This window comes from Pongo abelii, chromosome 21 (assembly GCF_028885655.2).
Source record: "Pongo abelii isolate AG06213 chromosome 21, NHGRI_mPonAbe1-v2.0_pri, whole genome shotgun sequence".
NCBI lineage: Eukaryota > Metazoa > Chordata > Mammalia > Primates > Hominidae > Pongo > Pongo abelii.
Window position 1 is genome coordinate 53976700 of NC_072006.2, and position 26977 is coordinate 54003676.

At 41.3% G+C, this 26977-nt stretch overlaps 1 protein-coding gene across 1 annotated transcript in view; it reads right to left on the minus strand.

Annotated features, from left to right (window-relative positions):
- Positions 1-26977, minus strand: part of B4GALT5 (beta-1,4-galactosyltransferase 5) — an 81399-nt gene that overhangs the window by 24038 nt on the left and 30384 nt on the right. The gene's annotated exons all lie outside the window — the stretch shown is intronic.

Consider the following 26977-nt stretch of genomic DNA (forward strand, 5'->3'; position numbering starts at 1 on the left):
CATCTCTTCTCCAAATACCCAATCTGTATTCTAGCACTCTGATCATCAGAAAGACCTTTATGAATTAGTTAAACCTTTTTTTTTTTTTAAAGGTTTCTGCTCTCTTTAAGTTCACCTTCTCAGAATTAGTTCATGGTTCTTCAAAGAGAAAGAAACCACTGACTCTCTGCCTGCTAGAAGCACTGAAGCCATGGTCTGAAGCCACGGTCTGGTCTTGGCAACCTTTTCAAAGGAGTAGACTGAGGCTCCAATCACTTACCCTTGGAAAGATTTGGAAAGAAAAAGGAGTAACAAAAGACTATTTGCAGTCCTCACTATCCACCCATCCCAGCCCAAAGTCCAAAGCAATAGGGAAAGAGCATAGTCCAAGGTCAATTAAAACATGCTCTTAACAAATCAGTGTTCAGATTAACCTGCCAATCTTGTCTTCTTTGGAAAGTGATCTCCACTTGGCATTTTCCTGAAGTCTCTCTATGATTCAAAACTAGAAGCTCACAAACACATCAAAATGTAATCCCTATATTCTACTTGCAAACTCCACTGCTATGCCATCTATTTTCAAGAAACAGTGAGATTGTAAAACATAGTTTCTTAACCAGTTACTCTAATTCCCTCAAATTGCCTTTGTCATTGTGAAAGGGGGATGTGTTACAGGGGTGGAACATTTACAAACTTTGAGGGTGGGTCTGGGGGTGGATTCATCTAACTGCTTGGCTAACCTCGGGACCAGGCCCCAGTGCCTCCTCCACACTCAATACATCTGGCCTTGGGATGTGGATTCTAGCTCTTTGACAAGACACTTGGCTGACATTATGTTTCATCACTATTAAAGCAGTATCCTGTACATAATGCGCAGCAAACAATGACTGAATGGAATAATGGACAAAGCTTAGAAGTCACTGTATTTCAAGTTAGTGCTTTTGGTGCTTTGTACTGGGAATGACAGAGGTGGGGTGGGTTAGCATAATGTCAAAAACCCCACGTGGCCAACATTAAATAGGGACATTGAAATCTTTCAAAAGATTTCAAATCATCTCTTAAGGTATATCCCAAGCCATAAAATAATAAGCAAAAAGGACCAGTGTTCAGAATGCTTTCCAAAATGAGGTAGCAGTTTCAAATGCGGCCTTGCATTGATTGGGAGACAGCCCTATGCTTAACTTCTGGCACCGTCGGAGAATAGATCAGATATTGTGTTTACTCTCTAGTAGCTAGGAAAGATTTTAAGGAAAAAAAGACAGCTTCCAATTATTAAAAAAAAGTGTAACTGTGTGAAGTCTCTGAAAGCAGGAGTAACACCGCATTCTCTATTTCCAGCAGATAGCACACTGCCAGTCGCAGTAGGGGGGCAGTCCACAAATACTTGTTAAACCTAAGACTTAAACTTCATCTAATATCACATTTCTAATTCAGTCCTGTGTTGTTGTTGTTTTTTTAATCACTTGGGCTGTACAGTATGTTCCCACTGACCTGAAATCTTCCTTTCATCCCAACACATTACTAAACCAGTTGTCTTATTGAAAATTTTGTGTAAAGCTTTTATTTATTGTATTTATTGTATTTATTGAAAATCTTGTGTAAAGCTTATAGTTAGGTGCCGCCAATAATTCACTACCGCCTTTCCTCTGCACTGCAAAGGACGCAGTTGCTTAGCTCCTCCTTTAAACACTCTCCCTTTCTTAGCTTTGCATCCCAAATGGAAGATTCCTCTAGGGCCGTCATTCTCTAATGTTTCCCACCCATCCCCCAGAGTGCTTTTAAGAAGCCTGTTTCCTAGGTCCCACTACCCAGACTGATGCAGCTGGTCTGAGTGGGGCCCGTGAATGTGCACTTGTAACAAGCTCACAGGTGATAAATGGTGCTGGACTAAGGACCACACTTCTATAACCACTGCTCTAGGGAACTCTGGCCACATAATAAATGTAAGCAACATTTATTGAGCACTTAATTACATAATTCCTTATCGCATTTAATCCTCATAATTATCCTAAGAGGCAAGTAATACTATCCAATTTACAAACAACTTCTAGGCTTCAGTTTCTCCAAGTATCTTCACAAAGGTCAACTGAGAGCACTAGGATTTGAACCAGGTGTGTCTGTGCTCTTAACCACTAAGCTTTATACCTCGCTCATCCATGTTCTAGCCACAACCTCTCTCTGAAAGATTTCAAGCACCCACATGGCTTAAATGCTTACTCTTAAGGAGATAGCTCTCACATCTTCATCTCCTGCACAAAGCTGCCAGATGGATCTTTCTTGACCTTTCTTAATTACAGATTTATCCACACTGTTCCTGCTCAAAAGTCTTTTACGTCTCTTGCCTTTATCCCTGAGCTGCTGCTACAGCAAGGGGTCTATTCTTTCTGCCCTGCAAATCCCATTAATCCTTCAAACCCCAGTTCACAGACCTCTTGAGGAAGCTTTCAGTACCGTGTCAGTCTCCCTCCTTCTCCAGTTTCTGTGATGGTCTATTACAGACTATCAAAACTTGGATTTGTTTCCATGTTGACTTAATTCACTAACAACTGTCTCGTGTTAGTCTCATCGTTCAACTAATAAATTAACGTAAACCACATAGTATTTTTTTTTCTAATTATCGAAAGGAACTAGCACAATGCTAAAAAAATAAAAACTGAGGGAGTAAAGATTGCCAAACAAAAGGAAATAATCACAAATCCACAACTTGGGATTGGACGGGATTTTAAGGAACACTCGACAATATCATCGAATGCTTCCCACTACTGGGGAACTATGACCTCCAAGAACACAGAGGCAACAGGGAAAATATAGCCATCAGCAAAGAAAACCTACTTTGGTTGGGTACAAAATGTTTCCCAGTCACTTGTTTTTTCTTTTTTCTTTCTTTTTTTTTTTTGAGACAGAGTCTCACTCTGTTGTCCAGGCTGGAGTGCAGCAGCGCAGTCTTGGCTCACTGCACCTCCACCTCCCAGGTTCAAGTGATTCTCATACTTCAGCCTCCCAAGTAGCTGGGACTACTACAGGTGCATGCCACCATGCCCGGCTAATTTTTGTATTTTTCATAGAGACGGGGTTTCAGCATGTTGGCCAGGCTGGCCCAGTCACTTTCGCCCATTGGTTCTCTCTCAACCTTCCCTAGACACCCTCTCCCACTCAGGCCCCTTTTATGTGTGCCCCTCCCATATCACAACTTCACACAACTTCACATCTTCATCATCACAACTTCATCATCACAACCTCACTCCCCATCCAGGCTGCGCTCTCTGCATACTGGCCCAGTTGTCTACACTTGACAAAGAGTTGTGACCACACTAACAGAGTTGTCCAGATGCAATAGGATGAGCCTAGAAACACACAAACCACCAGCAGCCCTATTTCATCTGTTACCAAAGATCTGTAAAAGCAAGCCCCTTTTTGGAGATTCACAATGCACAATAACTCAAGGCCCAGAAATTCCAAGAGAGACGTTTAGTTATTTAGCCTGCCATTACCCAAACCAGAACAACAAGTGAGTCTCTGCAGAACTTACTTTGGGAAATTCAGTTTTGGATATTTCTATGAATAGACTTTTTAAACGTCCATTACATGGTTAGGTAATCAATCAATCAATCAATCTTTGCTGAATGTTGTTGGTAAACAGCAGTCACATCCTATTACTAATTCATATCAAGCTTGCTAGAGGCAAAATCCCCTTAATCTTTTTAGAGATGCTAAATTGCCCTTCTCCTGTGCAATGCTCATGGAGTTGGTTATACAAATCAAACTGTAGGACCTTTCAGGTGTCTCTATTAAAAGTCTTGTTACTGGCTGGGTGCAGTGGCTCACACCTGTAATCCCAGCACTTTGGGAGGCGGAGTCAAGAGGATCACTTGAGGCCAGGAGTTCAAGACCAGCTGGACAATACAGCAAAATCCCGTTTCTACAAAAATAGATTTTAAAAATACTAGCCGAGTGTGGTAGTGTGCACCTGTAGTCCCAGCTACTCACTCAGGAGATCAAGGCTGCAGTGAATCATGATTGTGCCACTGCACTCCAGCCTGGGCGACAGTGAGATGCTGTCTGGTTAACAACAACAAAAAAAGCAGTCTTGTTAATAAACTTAGGCCATGGCTCTGGCCTAAACTAGGAAGTACATATGCATACACATGTTGCTTTCAATCTAAATTATCTCATTCAAAATTCACATCTCTGTGAAGTAGATATCATCTTGAGTGTTTATTTTAGATTAGGAAGTCAAGTCCTCCAGGGGGTAATTTGTCCAAGGTCATATGGTTAGTGAAATCAAAACCAGAGAGGTGAACTGAGTTGCTGCATACATTTTGATGAGCTTTACTTTGTTTTTTTCTTTTTGTTTTTTTGGAGATGGAGTCTCCCTCTGTCGCCCAGGCTGGAGTGCAGTGGCGCGTCTCGGCTCACTACCATCTCCGCTTCCCAGGTTTAAGCGATTCTTCTGCCTCAGCCTCCTGAGTAGCCGGGATTACAGGCACCCGCCATCATGCCCAGCTAATTTTTTGTATTTTGGTAGAGATGGGGTTTCACCATGTTGGCCAGACTGGTCTTGAACTCCTGACCTCAGGTGATCCGCCTGCCTTGGCCTCCCAAAGTGTTGAGATTACAGACATGAGCCACCGCACCCAGCTAACTTTGAAAATTCTGAAAGCAGTACTTTCTAATAATATGGTCCTGAGCAACAGTGGCTGAATCACAGTTTAAAAAAACAATTTTAAGTTGATGTGCAGTGGTTAAATCCTCCAGTTTCAACGAGTCTCTACTGAGCACCTCCTTTACTGTGTGCTTTTTAGGCACCGTACGAGGGCACTGGAGGCCAAGTATGCATAAGGCAACGCTGAATAGATGAGTAATGTATAGACAAAATTCAACAAATTACAATGCAGTGTGGTAAATGTGACGACAACATTTAACACAAATTCACACTTACTAATAATTTGTTTTACACTTTCATGAGACAATGTAATTATTATCCGGCCTCAGTATCTAAGAGGAGGGATCTCTTATATATAACCATAATTCAGTTGAGAAAAATAAGCCCCATTCAGGTCTACACAATTAGAAATTTCCATCCAGATGCCAGTGTTAGCAGCCTTGGGCCATGGCTTAACTGGACAGTTTCCGGCGGGGGGGGAAAGGACTGGGTTTCCTGCCCTTCAGCCACCTCTTGGCCACACAACGGTGCCTTTCTTCCTCTCTGCTTCTGATTCTAACAGGAAAACCTCCTCCTTTCTCACTGATCCTTAATGTTTGCTGCGGTTGGGTTGGTAAGCTAAAAGAGGGCTCAGAACCAGAAAAGAAACCATTCCCTTCCTGACCACTTTTTACAATCTGTGTCTCACCCCCGACATATGCAAACATACAACACACACACTCACACTCGAACACCAATCACCCTCCTCTGCTTTGGTTTTCTACTTAACGTACTACATATTTTAAAATTTATCTTGTCTCCCATAAGAATGTGAGCTCCATTAGGGCAAGGCTGTTGCCTACTTCCTTTAATGTTCTTCCAGTGGCTAGAACGGTGTATCGGGAACACAGGGGATGCATAATATCTGAATTTAAAAAATAATAATAATAAGTTGAGACAATATAGAGTTTTCTGAACTCAGCTGTGCTCCAGGAGGCATGGAGATGGATTTCAAGCCCTTCTCTTTATTTTGCATTAGCCCCCTCCTCCTTTCTGAGCGGAATCCAAAATACTGTAAGTTAACCAGTTTCACTGCACTAACCTGTTGCTAAGAAAAGCTCAGTAACTCCTTTCCACCAATTGAGCAGCACTGCCAAAAAGATTAGCTTTCCCCCCAAAATGCTCTGTTACTCTCATGCCTCATAAAGCTTTTAAAAACATGTTCCATACTATAATGCACAAGTTTATTCAAAATCTTGTGCAATAATATTTGTAGTAGAAAATCACTGGGGAAAAAAGCCTAAATGACCAACCAAAGGAGACTGGTTGAATACATTTTTATACTCACTCCCATAGATGAGTACCATGAGACCATAAAAAAGAATGAGAAAACATTTGTTATAGTCCAAAATTAAAAAGAACTCAGAAGAGATTAAATATTTGTAGCCTATTCCAATTTTGGAATACTATACAGCAACAGGAATAAATAAACTAGAACTGCATGCATCCATGTGAATGAATCTCTCACACTTTATGTGACACAAAGAAGCCAGACACAAAAGAACACATGTGGTATGATTCCATGTAGATAAAATACAAAAACAGGCACAGCTAATCTACAACATAAAAGTCAGGTGAATGGCTACCCTGGAGTGCAGGAGAGTTGAAGGTGGCTTCTGATCATCTTATTTCTTAACCTGGATGCTGGTTATTCAGATATATTCATTTTCTAAACATTCACCAAGCTTTTTGCTTACATGTACACATTTTAATGTTATATGTCAACAAAATTTAGCTCCCCCAAAAATAAGGTGAGCAAAACCCATGAACTGACTTCCAAGACATATTATGCTACTTAATAAAGGGAAATGGATATGCACTCACATATTTTTACAAAAAAAAACATAGGAAGAGTAAACCAGAAACTAATAAAAATGTAGGCGTAGGACTGAGGCCTGAGTACACCTTTTATATTTTGGACATTTACGTATTAAAAAAATTATCTAGCTGGGCATGGTGGCACACACCTATGGTCCCCGCTACTTGGGAGGCTGAAGTAGGAGGTTGGCTTGAGCCCAGGAGTTTAAGTCCAGCCAGAGCAACATAGTGAGAATTCATCTCAAGAAAAAAAAAATATATATATATATATATATACACACACACACACACATATATATGAAAAATGGGCAAACCCTAAAACTAAATACAAACACAAACAAATAATTCTAATAATACATCGTACTGAAAACACAACCAACAGAAAAGTAGTCCGATACATTCTTTGAGAGATATACTGTAAGGACAAAAAGAACCGTAAAGAATCTGGAACTCTGTTTAGCAGGTCTGTTGATTACAGTCATATTTGGGTCATAATCATGACACGGAAATCAACGGATGCTAAAACCCTCAGGTGAAAGGGTTGTTGAAGAGAATAGTCAAAACACATATTCAATGCACCACCCCAGAAATTACATGTTGATTACAACTGACATTTGCAATTTTGCTGCATAAGAGGAAGATCTAGCAGGTCATCCCTTTACTAAATGTCTCAACTCAGCAACCCCAATATTAGAACAACCTACAGTTCCAGGCTCCTAATGCAATGTAAGATATTTACTTCCTATATAATATTCTTGCTAATCTACTGAAGAGAAAACAAGAAGATAAATCTAGAATATGGGATATTCTTTTTTTTTTTTTTCTTAAGAGTTGGGATCTCACTCTGTCACCCAAGTTGGAGTACAGTGGCATAATCATGGCTCACTGAAGCCTCCAACTCCTGGGCTCAAGTGATCCTTCCAACTCAGCCTCAGGAGGAGCTGGGACCACAGTGGAATGCCCCCACACACATAGCTAACATTTATATTTTTTTAGAGATGAGGTCTCCAAATAAACACACACACACACACACACACACACACACACACACACACACACACACACACACTTTAGATTCTTCAGGCTGAAAGAACATAGGATATTCTACAAAATAACTGATCTGGACCAAAAAAAAGCAGGGGCTATTCTAGATTAGAGACATAACTAAACGCAATACATGAACTTTGACTAAATTCTGAATAGAAAAATCAGAGTGCTAAAATAGATATTTTTGAGACAAGTGAGAAAAATTAAACATGGAATGTATATCAGATATTACTAAATGTTAAGCTTAAGTGTAATCATAGTGCCGTGATTATGCAGAATGCGCTTATTCTCAGGAGATGTATATTGAAGTATTTAGAGGTTTAGCATCATGACGTCTACAACTTTACTTTCAAATGTTTCTGAAAAAAATGTGTGCATATGCACATATGCATGTATGAGCTTATGTATGCATATAAAAAGTTAAAGCAAATGTGACAAAATGCTACCAACTGGTGAACTCAGGTGTAGAGCATATATTTATTGTACTATTTTCTCAATGTCTCTACAGATTTGCAATTTTTTTCCAAAAGAAAAATAAAAAGGTGTTAATTAATGTGTTGCAATTGCCAGGTTAAGTGGGTTACTGTTCTGCTGGACTTCAAGCTTTCTCCAAAAGGGGAAAAGTAAAGTGGCCACTTACTCTCCAGGAGTGGCCAAGTTCCCAACTTTATTTAATGAAGAAACAGAGCTGGGCACAGTGGCTCATGCCTGTAATCCCAGCAGTTTGGGAGGCCTAAGCAGGAGGATCACTTGAGGCTAGGAGTTTGAGAACAGCCTGGGCTGTTCCTAGTGAGGCTCTGTCTCTACAAAAAAATTTAAAAATCAGCTGGGCATGATGGCGTACTCCCAAGCTACTTGGGAGGCTAAGGTAGAAGAATCCTTCGAGCTCAGGAGTTTGAGCTGCAGTGAGTTATGATCATGCCACTGCACTCCAGCCTGGGTAACAGAGCAAGACCCTGTCTCTCAAAAAGGGGGGGTGGGGGGTAGTAATAATAATAATAATAATAATGAAGAAACATCAAGTCCTAAGGACTTTTTACACTTCTATAAAACACCAGCCACAAAGAGATGATGAATTCTTTTATAAATGTTACAAACTGTAATTCAGACATACATTCATTCAACACTCATTATATACATACGATGTTCCAGGACTGCCCTATACTCTAGAGATAAAGGGATATAAATAAGACACAGTCCCTGCCATCACCTTGCAATGGAAGAATAGTCACGTTTGTTCAGGGGTACAGGAGAGTGGCTACTAGATCATACTGCGAGCAGGGGCCAGGAAAATACTCTCAGAAGAGGTAATTCTAGAATATGGTCCTGAAAGAAGAGCACTGAAGCAGGAGAGGGAGCAGCATGAATGAAAACAAAGAGCCATCCAGGGGGAAATACATCTGAGGCGTCAAAGAAGTTTCATATGGCTGGAGCGAAGGTTACATATGGCAAGAACATGAGAGGAGAGGCTAGAAAAATGGGGGGAGCAAGAGCGAAAGGGCTTCACGCACTATACTCGGGGTCTGAACTTGATTCTGGAAGCCACGACATTGCAGAAATGGTCCAGGATTGGATTTCCAGTGGGCCAATGAGTAGGTATCAATTGGAACAAGTAAATCTACCCTACTCAAAATTCCTGGCTCCAGATTAAGGACTGAACTTTTTAGTATCCACGTCTAAATTCTTAGATGAACTAAATAAGATTCTGTGTGTAGAATCCCCCAGGTGGTTAATAAAAGTTGGGAGCCTGAATCTTAGCAAAGACTGTACTTTCTACATGGAGCAATGCAGAGGAACACCACATCTCCATGGCATGTAGAGTGGAGGGAAAATGTCAAGATATAAAGCCAGACACAACTGACCAGAGCCAGAAAGAATGACACTCAGCAAAGGTGCTGCTTGGTGCTCAGGGGGGTCTGTTAGACTGGGTTTTCTTTCTCTGAATTTACTCACATCATCATCCCACTATAAAATGTGGGATTTATAACAGAGTCAAATAAATTCCAGAAAAACACTGGAGCCAATCTATGGATCAGAGGTTCTACCTCTTTAGCATGTCCATGCTTTTGACATAAAGAACAGGGAAAAGGGAAGAGAATCTAAAGAGAAGAGAAGCAGAAAATGAATAAATAGAACAGGAGGCTGCCTCTCACGCTCATGTTTGCTAGTGCTCTCTCCTTCCCCCATATACAAAATACACAGATAAGACACAATAAAAATTAAGGAAAAACAAAATGTGCCAAAGGAATGTTGAAGTTTGATTTCTGCCATGCTAGAGTATCTGCAAAACCTGCATTATCTTTTTAGACCAATATTTTGTGGAAAAAGCACAACCTGAAAAATAATTGAACCTCACCCCCAAACAAGCAGATGAACAGTGTTCACTGCTCTGCACAACAGGTAAAGAAAGAATCTGCTTATTCTGCTTATAAAGAGATGGATTTCTATACAACGAATAATGCATTTATTGAGTCCTTATGTGCCAGCACCTTTCCAAATGCCTGTGTTTTATCTCATTTCATCCTCACAATAACTGAGAGGCAGGTTGTTACCATCAATTTAGAGATGAAAAAACTCAGGTCTGAATACGCAATCTGACCATGTGGAGCCAAGATTTCACAGCAGGCTTTGTCTCCAGAGTCCAGATTTTTAACAAACATGCTCTACTGCCTCTCAGATGCTCAATCCCCTGAATCCACAGCTGCTATGCTGCCCACACTTTGTTTGATTCCTTTTACTTGGATCTTTTTGAAGTGTTTTTTTTTGGCTTGTGTTGTTGTTGTTTTTTTTGAGACGGAGTCTCACTGTCGCCCAGGCTGGAGTGCAGTGGTGCCATCTCGGCTCACTGCAGGCTCCGCCCCCCGGGGTTCACGCCATTCTCTTGCCTCAGCCTCCCGAGTAGCTGGGACTACAGGCGCCTGCCACCTCGCCCGGCTAATTTTTTTTGTATTTTTAGTAGAGACGGGGTTTCACCGTGTCAGCCAGGATGGTCTCGATCTCCTGACCTCATGATCCGCCCGCCTTGGCCTCCCAAAGTGCTGGGATTACAGGCGTGAGCCACCGCACCCGGCCTGTTGTTGCTGTTTTTGACAGGGTCTTGCTCTGTCACTCAGGCTGGAGTGCAGTGGCACGATCATGGCTCACTGCAGTCTTAACCTCCCTGGCTCAAGCAATCCTCACACTTTGGCCTCCCAAAGTGCTGGGATTATAGGTGTGAGCCACCCCGCATGGCCAATATTACCTGGATCTTTACTGTCAACATGTCATGTATTTCAGGCTTCCAATATTCCACTTCAGGAGTGGGTGTCAATACTCACACTATAATGCATCTCCCAAATTTTATAAATTTGAAGCTGTAATGTGAATCATGAATTTTTCCATTTTATATCTGCTTAAAATGCTGGATACTCATACTATGCATTGGAAGACATTAACATACATTTAAGAGAGAAATACAGCTTTTTTAAGATACAAGGAATTTTTGGCAGCAAAATTTACACCCATTGTCTTATCTATTTAAATATTTTGGAGCAACTGTGTGACAATTTTCATACAAAAAGTGTTTAAAGAGAACTGGGAGGAGGGGGGACACATACACACATTAACAAAGTAAATAATCCAAAAAAATATTTTGGGGGAAAAAATTGATTTGAGGAATCTTTTGCTTTCCTAATCCTTCTCATTTAAGGCGGAAAAATCATGAAGTCATTCATAGGTTTCATTTTTCACCCTAATTACTATTCCTAGCTATTAAAAAAATCCAAGTGGTAAAAATTAACAGCTATGAAGTACCCTATAAACATTTCCACTGACCTATTAGTCTACCATCTGTTAAATTATTAAACTGTACCTAACATTAGACATGAAAATGCTGTCTAAACAGATATTAGATAGCTGGGTAGCCTATGGTAAGTACTTTACTGATCTAAGCTTCAGCTTTGCTTCCCCCAAAATTCTTAATAGCATGACCAGTTATCAACCCTCAGAAGTACCAATATCCACATGCACAGCCACATAACCTCAGTATAAGCTTGGGTGGGAGAAAACTGTAAATTACCTTGCTGGTTCTATTGGCACTGAACACATACACTTATCAAAACAACCCTGCGGAGAATGGGTGGGGGTGGGGGGGGGCGTCAAGGTATGACAGATGTTGCTGATGGGAATGTGCTAGAGGCACAAGACCAGCACTGCCACACTCCTCTCTGGAACTGAAACCAGAACAAAGGCTCTGCTCCCCTCACGTCCGCACCTCCTCGTCCTGATCTCGGTCCGTCACCCCCCCACCCCCCAACTCCACCAACCAATCCCTGTCCCTGAATTGCCTTGTGGTTCCGGCCTCCCGCCCCCACTGACACCTCCTCTGTATGAACGTGCTTTTGTGACACCTGCTCATACTAAGCTTTTTTTTTTTTTTTTTTTATACAGCGTCTCTTCCTGTCACCCAGGCTGGATTGCAGTGGCACAAACATGGCTCACTGCAGCCTCAACTTCCTTGGCTCAAGCAATCCTCCTGCCTCAGCCTACTGTGTAGCTGGAACCACAGGCGTACACCACCACACCTGGTGAATTTTTTTATTTTTGTAGAGGTAGAATCTCACTTTGTTGCCCAGGCTGGTCTCAAACTCCTGGGCTCAAGCAATCCTCCTGCCTCAGCCTCCCAAACTGCTGGGATTACATGTTAGAGCCATCATGCCCAGCCAATACTAAGCTTTAGTGTCCCTTTCCTAGCTTTTCCTGGTATCATCCTGCCCCCAAGATTAGAACTGCCTACACCTATCTTTGGGCTCTTTCTCAACTGATACTCCAACTTCTATCCATGACCTCTACAAATTTGAGTATGTCTCTCTCTTCCAACAGGCTGTAAGCTCCTTAAGAGTACAGATAGACTGGATTAAGAAAATGTGGCACATATACACCATGGAATACTATGCAACCATAAAAAATGATGAGTTCATGTCCCTTGTAGGGACATGGATGAAATTGGAAATCATCATTCTCAGCAAGCTATCGCAAGGACAAAAAACCAAACACCGCATGTTCTCACTCATAGATGGGAATTGAACAATGAGAACACATGGACACAGGAAGGGGAACATCACACTCTGGGGACTGTTGTGGGGTGGGGGGAGGGGGGAGGGATAGCATTGGGAGATATACCTAATGCTAAATGACGAGTTAATGGGTACAGCACACCAGCATGGCACATGTATACATATGTAACTAAACTGCACATTATGCACATGTACCCTAAAACTTAAAGTATAATAATAATTTAAAAAAAAAAAAGAGTAAAGACAGTCTTATTCTTTTCTTCATCAACTTCTGATGAATAGTAGGCATTCAGCTATTTATTAAAGAATTACATAGGCCAGGTGTGATTGCTCACACCTGTAATCCCAGCACTTTGGGAGGCTGAGGCAGGTGGATCACCTGAGGTCAGGAGTTCGCAACCAACCTGACCAACATGGAGAAACCCCGTCTCTACTAAAAATACAAAATCAACTGAGCATGGTGGTGCATGCCTGTAATCCCAGTTACTCGGGAGGCTGAGGAAGGAGAATCACTTGAACCTGGGACGCGGACGTTGCAGTGAGCTGAGATCGCGCCATTGCACTCCAGCCTGGGCAACAAGAGCGAAACTCCATCTCAAAAAAAAAAAAGAATTATAGCTTGGCACACAGATGCCGTGATGGCCGGAGGAGTTGCCTTGCTTTTTTAAGGTAGAAGTATACTGGTTTTTCTGCAACCACAAAAGAAAAAGTCTGTAAGCCAGAAAAGGTCACGGTGAAACGGATACTTCACCAACTGTGCTGGTGTTCGTGCAGACTGGTATAACCCTTTGGGAAAACTATTTGCAAATTCAACAATAGCCATAAAAATGCTCATACCTTCTGAGCTAGCAAAGTATCCTAAATATGAGGCTATTCTATGCACAAAGTTTTTAATTACATTATTTCTAAAAGCAAAATCTTGGGAAACAACTCAAAATCAACAATAAAAGCCAACCAGCAGCTCTCAGTGCTGCTCTGCCTATGGAGTACCCACTGTTTCTTTTCTTCTCTAATAAACTTGCTTTCACTTACTAAAATAACAGCACATAAACTGTGACACAAAACTTGATGGAATCTTACACATCTTTAAAAGTGAAAACTATGCAACCTTATCACCATACACCTTATGTATAATATTTAGCATAGACTATCACATTTTTAACAACATGAAAAAAGTTCTGCTATATCATGACAACTATTGCTAAGGAATAAGAACATGTATCAGGCTAAAAAAGACTTGAGGCAAATTTACCAACCTGCTTTGCTGTTAGGGAGTTAACAGTGATGTGAGATGACTTTTTTTCCTTCTGTTTTACCAATGTTCTTTACAACAGTAATGATTTATTTTTTTGAGACAGGGTCTTACTATGTTGCCCAGGCTGGTCTCGAATTCCTGAGCTCAAGAGATCTTCATGCCTTAGCTCCCAAGCAGCTGGGACTACAGGCATGCATCATGGTGTCTGATTGAGTGAGGGTTTAAAAGAATGCAATTCTATAGCAAAAAGTTGAATTTCTTCAACACTGAACTGCTATCTGCCTACAACTAAGTTTCTTCTAACCCTTTGCAAACATGTAACGTAAAATTTTAAGTTGACACTACAAACTGCTTGTCTAAATGAGTTAAAAGACTGATACGTGTTCTACCAAAGCCTCACCAACATTCAGAGGCTTTGGTGGAACAGGTATCCCATACCTTGTTGATGGAAAAAAATTGATATAACCTCTAGAGAGGTTGGCAATACAGATCAAAGTGAAATGTTCATACTCTAACCCAGTAGTTCCTACTTTCAGGTATTCATCCTAAAGAAATAATTGGATAAATAACAAATGTGTTCAATACTGTTTATCTCAGTGCTACTTATAAAAGCAAAACTCCAACTATCTATGCACCAAAAGGGTCTGCAAAAAAAATTATGGCAAAATCAGACCATGACTAACTCAGCTATCACTGAAATAATGATTATTGTTTTAGAAGTACTCACTATTTAAAAATCATACCGTGCAGGCCAGGCACGGTGGCTCATGCCTATAATCCCAGCACTTTGGGAGGCCAAGGTGGGAGGATCACCTGAGGTCAGGAGTTCAAGACCAGCCTGGTCAACATGGCGAAACCTCATCTCTACAAAAAATACAAAAATTAACCGGGTGTGGTGGTGCGTGCCTGTAACCCCAGCTACTCAAGAGGCTGAGGTGGGAGGATCACTTGAACTTGGGAAGCAGAGGTTGTGGTGAGTTGAAATCATGCCACTACACTCCAGCCTGAGTGACAGAGTGAGACTCTGTCTCAAAAAATAATAATTGTCTGAGATTATGTCTGCATTTGTGCTAAATAATTTTATTTAATTACTGCTAGGAGCAGTAATAAAAGCAGAGATGAAGCTATTGATTGAAGACTGTATATACATTGTATATATACTACATATAGTATATCATATTTGTGTTAAAGACACAAAGGAAAATATAAGCCTAGAACAGTTTTAGAAATTACTTATCCAGGTGTTCAGTGTTTTATCTCTGTGTGGCAGAATTACAGGTCATCTGTGTTGTCTTTTCTTTGTTACAATGCAACATTTCCATGAACATCAGAACCCTGTAAGATAAGGAGGTTCTCTGTTCCACTAGTGAAAAACTGCAGTAACCAAATCTGTTTAAATCAACTGACCCAAAATTTCAAAGTTTCCAAAGTTACTGAGAACCCCTTTTCACACAGCATCTACTTTATGAGCACACTTTAGGAATGCTGTCTTTGGGCAGGGTCTTTTTCTTTTCATTTTTTTAAAAACAATAATCAATACATTTTTGTATGGGGTGGGGGGAAGCACAAAAACACAACCTTCTGCCTTAGTAAGAGTTTCCTCCCCTCTTCATTGCTCCAGACCCTAATAATTCCCCTAATCTCAAACTGTTATTCCACTCCCAAATTATCCTACCCCAAATGATTCATAATGATCCTAAAGCTCTTGGTGCTTCCAGCTTTAACTTCATCAAGCAAGTTTCCTCTATCTAGCCTACCATCCAAACATATTCTTCCACACACTGTTCTTTGGTCTCCCTCCTGATTCTTTTTGGAAAGATTATTCTTCATGTCCTATGGGGATAATATATTTTAATCACATTATTGTTAGCCTGGAAGTTTGTAACAGACTAATGGGTTATCTACTCGTTGGGAATTTAAGTGCTTCCAAGAAGGCAGCATTCCAACTGGTATTAACACCCAAACTGTCAAACATAGGAAATCAGAGCCATGCTTTCCATAAAAAGGCAAAAGATGCCAGAGAAAGCACTTGAAAAATTCTAGCCTCTAAGGCACACACACTTAGCAAAACAAAGTCTTTCCTTAACACCTTGCGGGTAATGAAACCCTTCCTCTCCTCCAGATGGCTTGTCTTTTACATATATCAACTGGGTTCTCTGGGCCATGCAGAATGCTGGATTATTTTTCTGTCATCTATTATGACAGACAGACTCTGTCACTTGATCAGACATAAACTTTTCTTTCTTTAGCTAAGTAATGTTCACATTTTAAAGCAATTCAAGACCCAAGTCCACAGAAACTGAAGGGCCAACCTACTCTACAAAGGCACGTTGGAAGAGCATGATTGATGGAAACTTGTAAGGAGTCAGGCAAGGTGGCTCACACCTATAATCCAAGCCCTTTGAGAAGCCAAGGTGGGTGGCTTGGCCTCGACCTCCCCAAGGGCTTGGATTTAAAAAAGAAAACAAACCAGAAAAAAACAAACAAAAAACAAATCTTGTAAGGCTACACTTTGGAAAGAAAATTAAAAACGAATTCTTCCCACAGATCGCATAACTGCAAAGGGGGAAACGTGCATTTACAACGAAGAGATCAGACAGGTACCACTTAACCAAGTGCCCAAACTGGGTATCACCAACTAGAACAAACTAAGATTACCTTCTGAGTATTCTTGCCAAAAACTTTTAATTTAAATCAAATCAAGCTCTTAGACTTATCTTCTGGTTTACAAAAATACAGCGGATTGGCCAGGTGCAGTGGCTCACACCTGTAATCCCAGCACTTTGGGAAGCTGAGGCAGGCGGATCACGAGGTCAGGAGTTCAAGACCAGCCTGGCCAACATGGTGAAACCCCATCTGTACTAAAAATACAAAAATTAGCTGGGTGGGGTGGTGGATGCCTGTAATCCCAGCTACTCAGGTGGCTGAGACAGGAGAATCGCTTGAACCCGGGAGGCAGAGATTGCAGCAAGCCGAGATCGTGCCACTGCACCCCACCCTGGGCGACACAGAGAGACTCCAACTCAAAAAAAAAAACACCCAGAAAACTAGGGAACACATCAAAGTGACACTAGGCAATTCCAGAATGTAGGACATGCAATAAAACTGGCCTGAACTCTTTCTCAAAGAGTTACTACAATGAGCAGTGGATGGGGTGAGAAAGCTACTAAAGACTAACAGACATAACCAAATGTAATATGTTATTTTGGGGATGGGGGCAGCTACAAATAACATTCTGAGCACCACTGGATGAGGACTAGATATCAGAAAGTATTATGATCACTTCTCAGCCTTTTGGCTAAGATCAAGTACTGAAAAGATTATGAAAGTACTGTTAATTTTCTTAGATGCAATAATAGTACTTTGATTAAACAGGAGAATATCATTTTTTAAAGAGATGTGTGCTGAAGTATTTAAAGGTTAACTGCCTGGATAATTATCAACAATTTAACACGGCTCAGCGGAGAAAGCAGAGCCACGGTTCAAACAAAAAAAGCAAAATAGTGGTAACTGTTGACTCCAGATGGAAGATAATGCTTTTATTGTGTTATTCTTGCAACTTTTCTGTAAGTTTGAATTTTTTCATAATAAAAAGTTGTGGGGGCCAGGCGTAGTGGTTCACGCCTGTAATCCCACCACTTTGGGAGGCCAAGGTGGGCGGATCATGAGGTCAGGAGATTGAGACCATCCTGGCTAACACAGTGAAACCCCATCTCTACTAAAAATACAAAAAAAATTAGCCAGGTGTGGTGGCAGGTGCCTGTAGTCCCAGCTACTTGGGAGGCTGAGGCAGAGCTTGCAGTGAGCCGAGATTGTGTCACTGCACTCCAGCCTGGGTGACAGAGCAAGACTCCATCTCAAAAAAAAAAAAAAAAAAAAAAAAAGATGTGGGAAAAGTTTGGTTTGGGATGTATCTAGATTGCCAACTAAACCTAAATCAAAGTATACTAACATTAAAAATCCTGTAAATGGGCCAGGAATTGTTACACAGGGAATAAAGACCCTAACAATGTTCACATAAGAAGTTAAAGCACTCCAGGGTTTTTCTATGCCCGTAAAGTATTCTTTAGTCTTTGGAATCAAGAACTGCGTTTAGGGTCGGGTGTGGTGGCTCATGCCTATAATCCCAACACTTTGGAATTACAAAATCCCAGGAATTAGTAACTTTTTTTTAGTGAGTCTGCAAATGTTACTGAATAAGCCAGCCACAGGACTGCTCATGGAAGGGGAAGGGAGGCACAGGAGACCAAGGTGGGAGGATCACTTGAGCCCAGTAGTTAGAGAGACCAGACCAGCCCAGCCTGGGAAACAGCGAGACCCCATCCCTATTAAAAAAAAAAAAAAAAAAAAAAAAAGGAAGAAGAATTGCATTTAGTCTTTACCTATAATGTCATAAGTGAACTAAAAGAAATGATAAATATATCCTCCTGTTGTCTCTCAATGGCTTTCCACCACTTTCAAGGTCCAAATTCCTCACGCTTAGTATGACTCAGAAAAGTCCATAAAACCTGGCTCCTGCCTCTGGAATTTCAGTTCTTGCCACTCCCAACTCTACCCACAATGGACAGTTCTCTGGAACCTGCTAAGATCTCAGACAATGCTGCTCCTACTGGCTAGGTGCAAAGACACAAAAACTAAGATTTCAAAAGCAAAACATCCCGGGAAAAATAATCTATCACAACAAAAGCATGAGCCCAGGAAGAAAAGGGAGTGGAGGGGATAAGAGCAGAGGATGGGGACCAAACCCAACTGTGCCTCCCTTCTCCTTCCATGAGCAGCCTGGTGGCTGGCTTGTTCCGTGTGTTCAGTAACATTTGCAGGGACCAAAAACATCACTAATTCCTAAGATTCCTGTTACTCTCAAACAAAAGTCAATTTCCAAGACCGCACACCCCACAGTCAAGCTGAGAGTTAAAACTCAGAAAACTCAAAGGCCTTAGGATACTGACCCTATGCTGGCAACCACATAGCTCAGAAATGCAACAAATATTAAATTATGGTGTCCTGTAATAGATTTATACTTTACTTTTAAATATTAACAAGACTGCCACAGGGAGTAAGTTTATCAAGGGATAAGAATCCTAACAGTACCTCCTAGTTCACTCAGAGGCCAATTAACATTTCCCACCACACCCAACAACAAGGCTCCTGGGGGTGTTCAAAGTTGCTTATGACCCTGTGGAGCTATGAGCAGGTACCTCTGCCCCAGAACCTATTATGAGCAATGCACTAGGGGCTCAGTGCACAGGGAAACATCTGAACTACAACTACCCAAGCAAATATCGTATCTTTGTAGGTTGTCAGGTTTCTTCGGCTGTCTGAAGATCCAAAACCTCATGTGACTGTTTGATTTTCAGTCTCTTCTCGCCTTTATTTTTAAATAAATTCTTTCTCACAGTTATTTTTAAAATCAGCAACTGGCTAATATTTGAAAACTGTCAGTAGCCAACCATCTATTTCACAATTAGATCACTGTTCAAAAGGAGCAGAATTTTCAACTCTAGACTTTAGTTCAACAAGCTAGCAAATCATTACAAGAATGAGTGACTTCATCTTTACAGCTGGGTCGCTGCACTATGAGGCTACACTAAAATATACCTAATTGTTGAATTCCAACATGTCTGTAGGCCCTCCCCGCATCTTCAAGGTTAGAGTTTTTATTACTGTATCCTCCCCCAACCCAACTCCCCCAGACAAAGCTTGGCATTTTCGGAATCTCTACTCATAAAGTGACTCAGTCCACTGACGGGCCAACTGACAAATCCTTAAGGGATTAAGATATTACCAGGTAAAAAGTGACTTTTAAAAATGTACATAAAACATATATATATAGAGAGAGAGAGAGAGAGAGTTACAGGAAAGCTATTAACTATACTATGAATAAAAGAAAATTTCACTGAAAATAAAAGTGATCAGGTAGCACTGACTACAATCTTCTAAATTCCCCCTAAATGAATCCACAGAAAGACTTTCTTGAAGGGTCTTTTGCTAATTTGCGGTTAGAACACAACACACTCAAGAAAATGATGCTCACAGCAGGACACTAATACTAAGTAATTTCTGAGATTATGTCTGCATTTGTGCTAAATAATTTATGCTAGGAGCAGTAATAAAAGCAGAGATGAAGTTAAGCTATTGATTGAAGACCGTGCTAACTCCATTAAAAATAGAGACATGAATGTGTGCCTTCACAACTCAGCTCAGGATATACTTGCCAACTGAGCCCTTCCTTCCTTAAGAAGGCCCATTGCTCTTGGCTACTGCGCAGGGGCTCTGAAGGCCCCACGGTTCTAGGACTAGAGCAGATGCGTACAAACTCCCTAAAGTCACAGGAAGCAAGGGGAGGCACAACTGGAGAGAAGTTGGTGAACTGCCTCTCTGGCCCATGGGGGCATGAGAACGGGGGGCACAGAATAAAACCATAAAGCAATAATTTTCACTATTTAAAAGAACAAGTCTAAATGGCACGCATCCTCTGTGTCTAAGATGACTAGCACTGCTGTTTTTTGGTGAGTCATCAAGGGCAGTCATGCTGAAAAGCAGGGATACTTCTGTATTCCACCTATGTAATCATTCCAAAATTATGGGATTGGGACATTACGATACCTATGATGCATGTGCTTATATTTGTATGTGTTTGTGTGCTTACCCTTAAGTGGTGTTTTTTGTTTTGTTTTGTTTTTGCTGACTTCTTTGTTCTCTGGGGTATTTCTGCAGCCTTCTCAGAAAAACCTCAGGGTATTAGAGAAGGTACAACTTGCTAATGGCATCTGGTGAGCATGGGCTGGAAGGCAAATCATAGGGAACCACAGTTGTCAATAACCACACCCCCTATGGTGCAAACATGACCCACATACAAACTGAAGTACAAGTACAACCCCTCCCAAAAGTCTAGCCCTAAGATAATAGCACAGAAACTAAGCCTAACACGGTGCTTGGAACCTCTTCCTACCTGCACCAACCACCCTCTGCACACCACCCCCAGCAAGACCCCCTGCCTCCAGCTCCCCTAAAGCAGCATTTCCAGGATAGCACTATTCTTTAATCCACTGACAACTTTGGCACTGGCTAAGGCTTACTATTTTTATCCCCTTTCACACCATTCTCTGAGCAGAAATGCTAGGTGCAAACATTTGTTGGTAATTATGTTAAAGTAAGTCTTCTTAAGAACAAATGGTAAAATGAATACATGAAAACTTTGCAATCTATTTTTGAAGAATTGTCTGCATAAAGAGTGGAAATTGAGTTTTTCTTATGCAGCTGAAAGAATAAAACAAAAATTACATATAATCAGAACACAATATAAAATAAGGATCGTACTCCCCCAAAATTACATCTGTATTTGGCTGTGAGAGGTGAAATATCTTTTATTGATTGATTGATTGATTTTTGGGATGGAGTCTCACTCTATCGCCCTGGCTGGAGTGGCAATGGTGCAATCTCGGCTCACTGCCATCTCTGCCTCCCAAGTTCATGCGATTCTCCTGCCTCAGCCTCTTGAGTAGCTGGGATTACAGGTGCGTGCCACCATGCCCAGCTAATTGTTGTATTTTTTAGTAGAGACAGGGGTTTCACCATGTTGGTCAGGCTGGTCTCGAACCCCTGACCTCAGGTGATCTGCCCGCCTCAGCCTCCCAAAGTGCTGGAATTATAGGAGTGAGTCATCGCGCCCAGCCTGAAATATCTTTTAAATCTTGTTAGCATGTGCTCTGAAAGACATGTTCCACCTGAGGACAAACAGCAAACAAACTTTATTTCTTCAGAACAGAGAGAATGGCAGGGTAGAGAATCAAATGACACTGCAAGTGGAGCCTTGATCTCACCCCTCCTGATATGGCGAGCACACAGGGCCTACAGTCCTGGGCTAAACTAAAAGATGAAGGTCAACTTGGTTACTAATTTCGCAGAGAAAGTCCAAGGCAATCAAAATAGAGAAGCAAAACCAACCCTGGAACTCACACAGGACTGGACACATGTCATGGAATTATTTATAGTCCAAGACAGGTGAACAATAATTTGGCTGGACAAGAATGCAGGCCCCTTTCTGAGTTCACTCTCACTGTTCCAAGAATGAAGATGTCTTGCTATTGTAGCTGCAAGACAGGCACCAGCCATGAGTCCCTACGTGGTGGTGTGCGTGCTGCCTCTGAAGGACAAGCCTCATAATTATCTGGCCAAGATATCTTGAAAGAAGCCTACTAATGCATAAAATACGTAATCACTGAGCCCTGGAAGCCATCCAGTACTCTCGGGCCTTTGGGAGTTGGACAGACATGTAGCAAGGACACATTCTCTCAAACTTCCTCCTAACACAAGCCTTAATCAATATTAAGAGTTAAAAGGTTTCATTTAACTTTGATAAAGTAGGTATTAGTACTCTCATTTTATAGAAAAACAAGCTGAGACTCAATCACTGCTTTCATTTAGCTTAACAGCTCACTACTAGGCTTGCTACTAAGACCTTGAAGATCCTTGGCTTCCATATCCACTTCAATATAAACATTGTTAGTGCTGTTACTGGTAATGGGGGCTGGGGGGAATCCCCAGGGTTCCTGGAGCACAAAGCAAAGTTCCCTCCATTCTCCTAAATACATTAATTTAATCCCTTGCCCACTACATGATTACATTAAAAGGGGCTGGGGGTGAGGAAGGTAACATAAAGCCAAGACCCAAAGTTCACCACAATACAAAAGGAGAGAAGAATGGATACTATGATCTTCCTTTTAAACTTTCATTATAGCTGACTGTTTGCAGAACTGCTGGGATGACTCAATAGATTATGGGAAATGGCCTAAAAGGTCTACTGGAAACCAGACTGAACTGTGGCCGCATCTTAAAAATAACCTCTTGCCTCTAATTTTCTTCTCCCCCAATTTTTTTGACTAAAAAGGGTTTTTTTGCTGTTTTGTCGTTGTTGTTTCGCAATCACCAGTCCTAAAATGAAGCTAAAAATTTATTTTCATTTTATCCTTGGTCATTCTCTAGCACCACAATCAAGAACATTAATGAGTCTTTCCTACAATACCGAAAGTTGGTTAAACAAATAACTTGTTTCCCAGCACTTTGGGAGGCCGAGACAGGCGGATCATGAGGTCAGAAGTTCGAGACCAGCCTGGCTAACAGGGTGAAACCCCGTCTCTACTAAAAAAATAAAAATACAAAAAATTAGCCAGGCATGGTGGCACGCACCTGTAGTCCCAGCTACTCAGGAGGCTGAGGCAGGAGAATCACTTGAACCCGGGAGGCGGAGATTGCAGTGAGCCGAGATCCCACCACTGCACTCCAGCCTGGGCGACAAAGTGAGACTACATCTTCAAAAAAAAACAAACAAACAAAAAACAACCTTGTTTCACATGTCAGCTGAACTTTCAGTGGACCTGACTAATGAACCCCAAAGGACAGCCAGGTTTTCCTTTAACACATATTGCTGCCATAAAAACTGCTGTTATCAGGCAAAGAATGAATAGGTTATTTAGGAAATATGGCAAATATTTAATAACTGATTTTTTTCAGTATACCTGCCTTGAAGCAACAGGGAACCATTACAGGACTTGGCCCCTAAGCTCAGCAATTTGTCAAATGAGTAAGCGGTAAAATCACGCTCTCCAAGATACCTCTCACTAAATACATTTATCGCATTCCAGAAGAAGAAAACTATTTGACTTGATTGCTACCTTTAAACTGTCCCTTTTTCAGGTTTTCTATCTATCTCAAATGAGATAAGCTTATCCTTTGATTAAAATGCCATATAATAAAATCCATCAAATCATATTAGCCAGAGGGTCAACAATCCAGCTATTCAATAGCATTATCATTATTTTACTAGTAGCACAAATAAGAGGGCTGCATGGGCTGAAGAGCCACTTCAACAAGCTCTTGGAGTCTTCTGGACACAGAGACCATGAGTGTTTTGGAACATAAGGCTGAGCTATGGAGACCCTTCTGCAGCAAAGAATTCCTGTCAGAAATAAGACTCGATATTAGAAGGTTGTTTTAAAAAATAATAATAATAAAAGCACTGATGTGCATCCTAGGATGTTTAGCAAAATTAAAACTTAAAAAATTTAAATTTAAAAAGCACTGAAACATGCTGTAACATAGATGAACCTTGAAAACATGCTAAGTGAACTACGCCAGAACACAAAAGTACAAGTATTATATGATTCCATTTATCTGAGGTACCCAGAATAGGTAAATTCACAGACATGGAAAGTAGAATGGTGATTATTAGAAGTTGGGGAGAAGGGGAGTAATAATAGGTGGACTAATAATAGAGGTTGAGAAGGGGATTAATTTTTAATAGGCGCAGAGTTTCTGTTTGGAATGAAGAAATCAAGTTCTGGAAATGAATAGTGGTAATGGTTGCATAATATTGAGAATGTACTTAATGCCACTAAACTGTATACTTCAAATGATTTAAATGGTACTTTTTTTTTTCCGTAAAGCGAAAGCAAGTTTATTAAGAAAGAAAAGAAATAGAAGAATGGCTACTCCATAGGCAGGACAGCCTAAAATGGCCTATTTCATGTTAATTTTACCATATATTTTACCACAATTAAAAAAAACTGTATGTAAAAACTAGAATTATAATTTAATAAGTTCCAGCACTTTGGGAGGCTGACGTGGGAGAATTGCCTGAGGCCAGGAGTTTGAGACCAGCCTGGGTACCTTATTTCTACCAAAAACAATTAGCCAGGTGTGGTAGCACACATCTGTTGTCCCAGCTACTCAGGAGGCTGAGGCTGGAGGTTTGTTTGAGCCCATGTGTTTTAGGTTATATTGAGCTATGATCACACCACTGGACTCCAGCCTGCGCAACAGAGCAAGACCCCATCTCTAAAAAAAAAATAAAAAAAAATGAAAATAGTAAGAAGAACATAGGTGGTAAATAATAAACCTAGCCGGAAGGACACTGAGGTTCTGTATTTAAAATTAAGAGTCAGAGTGCTACATGCATCCGTAATCAGAATCAAAGAATCCACACTCCCAAAGTGACAAAACAGTCCCAAACTAGTTTCTCTCATTTTAATGCTGCAGATCCCCAAGGCTCAGACCCTGGACTTCTCGATCTACACTCACTCCCTTGGTGATCTCATCCAGTCTCATGATTTCAAATACCACCTGTTTGCTGGACACTCCCAAATTCTTACACTGAGCCCTGACTTCTGCACTGAGCACCAGGATTGTAGACCAACAGCCTCCCTGCCATCTCCACTCAGAAGCCTAACAGTTACCTCAAATTTGTCCAAAACCAGATCACTGTCCTTCCCACCCACAAACCTGTTCTACTGCAGTCTTCCCATCCTGGTTAATGGTAACTCTACCCTTTTACCCTCATTCCTTGTCAGTTCATTCTCAAGTAGGCAACCAGTGGCATTCCTTACAACAGCAGTCAAATTTTCTAATTCCTCTATTTGAAAACCTCCAAGAAAGGCTGGGCGCGGTGGCTCACGCCTGTAATCCCAGCACTTTAGAAGGCTGAGGTGGGCGAAGGGCTCGAGCTCAAGAGTTTAAGACCAGTTTGGGCAACCTGGCAAGACCCCGTCTCTACAAAAAATACAAAAATTAGTCCGGCATGGTGGCTTGCGCCTGTAGTCCCAGGTCCTTGGGAGGCTAAAGTGAGAGGAGCATTTGAGCCTTTGATGTTGAGGTTGTAGTGAGCTTCCATTGCATCACTGCACTCCAGCCTGGACAAAGGAGCCAAATCCTGTCTCAAAAATAAATAAATAAATAAAAACCCTCCAATGAATTCTCATCTCATTCAGAGTACACATCAAACTCTGGATAATGGCTTACAAGGCTCTAAACCAGGAGTCAGAAGCTGTGGTGGGTGAATCCTGCCCAGTGCCTGCCAGTGTGAATAAAGCACTGCTGGACACCCTGTGCCCCTCTGTGCACTGCCTACTACTGCTTCAGCACTGCAGGCAGAGTTGAGTTGTTACTACGGACTGCAGAGTTGAAAACGTTTACATCTGGCCCTTCGCAGAGCAAGTCTGTCTATACCAGCTCTTAAATGATTTCCCTTATCCCTCTGACCTCATCTCTCTAGTTCTGCACCTTACTCACTCTGTTCCAGCCACACGGGCCTTCTCGCTGTCCTGTCCTGAAGATACCCATGCAAGCTCTCACCACAGGCCACTGACCCAGCCACTCTCTTGGCAGGGCTGCCCAGACAACCACATGGCTTGCTCGCACACCTCCTGAATACCTCACTTCAGTGAGACCTTCCCTCATCACAATATATTTAAAATTGCAAAATTTCCTCTCTCTACTCCCCGCAAAGCATCCACTTTCCTCTGCTTCTCCAAAGCACTAATTACCTAAAAGGACACACAAGTTTGTTTTTAGTTTGACCACGCCTGCACACTAGAATATAAGCACCATGCAAGCAGGGATTGTTATCTGTTTTGTTCATGTATCCTAGTGCCTAGCATATTAGTAGTAGCCCAATAAATATATGTTAAATGTAGTTGAAAAGTTGAATATTAGCTCCATGCCAGAAGGATTTTCATCTGTTTTGTTCAGGTATACCAGTGCCTACCATATAGCAGCAGCCCAATAAATATTTGTTAAATGTAGTTAAAAGAGTGAGCCTAAGGCAAAAATTCAAGATTCCAATTCTAGGCCGGCGCAGTGGCTCACATCTGCAATCCTAACACTTCAGGAGGTTAAGGAAGGAGGATCACTTGAGCCCAGGAGTTTAAGATCAGCCTGGGCAACATAGGAAGGCCCCTTCTCTACTGACATAAAAAAATATTAGCCAGGCATGGTGGTGTGCACCTGTAGTCCCAGCCAGTTGGGAGGCTGAGGTGGGAAGTCTGCTTGAGCCCAGGAGTTCAAGGCTGCAGTGAACTGTGATTGCACCACTGCACTCCAGCCTGGTTGACAGAGTGGGAGACCCTATTTCTGGGGAGAAAAAAAAAAAGTGACATAGAAGGACGACATATGCTTACATACAACAAATACAAATTCTCAACTAAAAGTTAAATAATAAAAGTTATCCCAGAAATAAATTGTTTTGATTTCACAAATAATGTTCTTCTTAGAAGTTGCAAACTATCTGCACATAAATGTGTTTTGTTTAGTCTAACAGGTATTTTCTAGTTTTCTTTTTATCTTTAA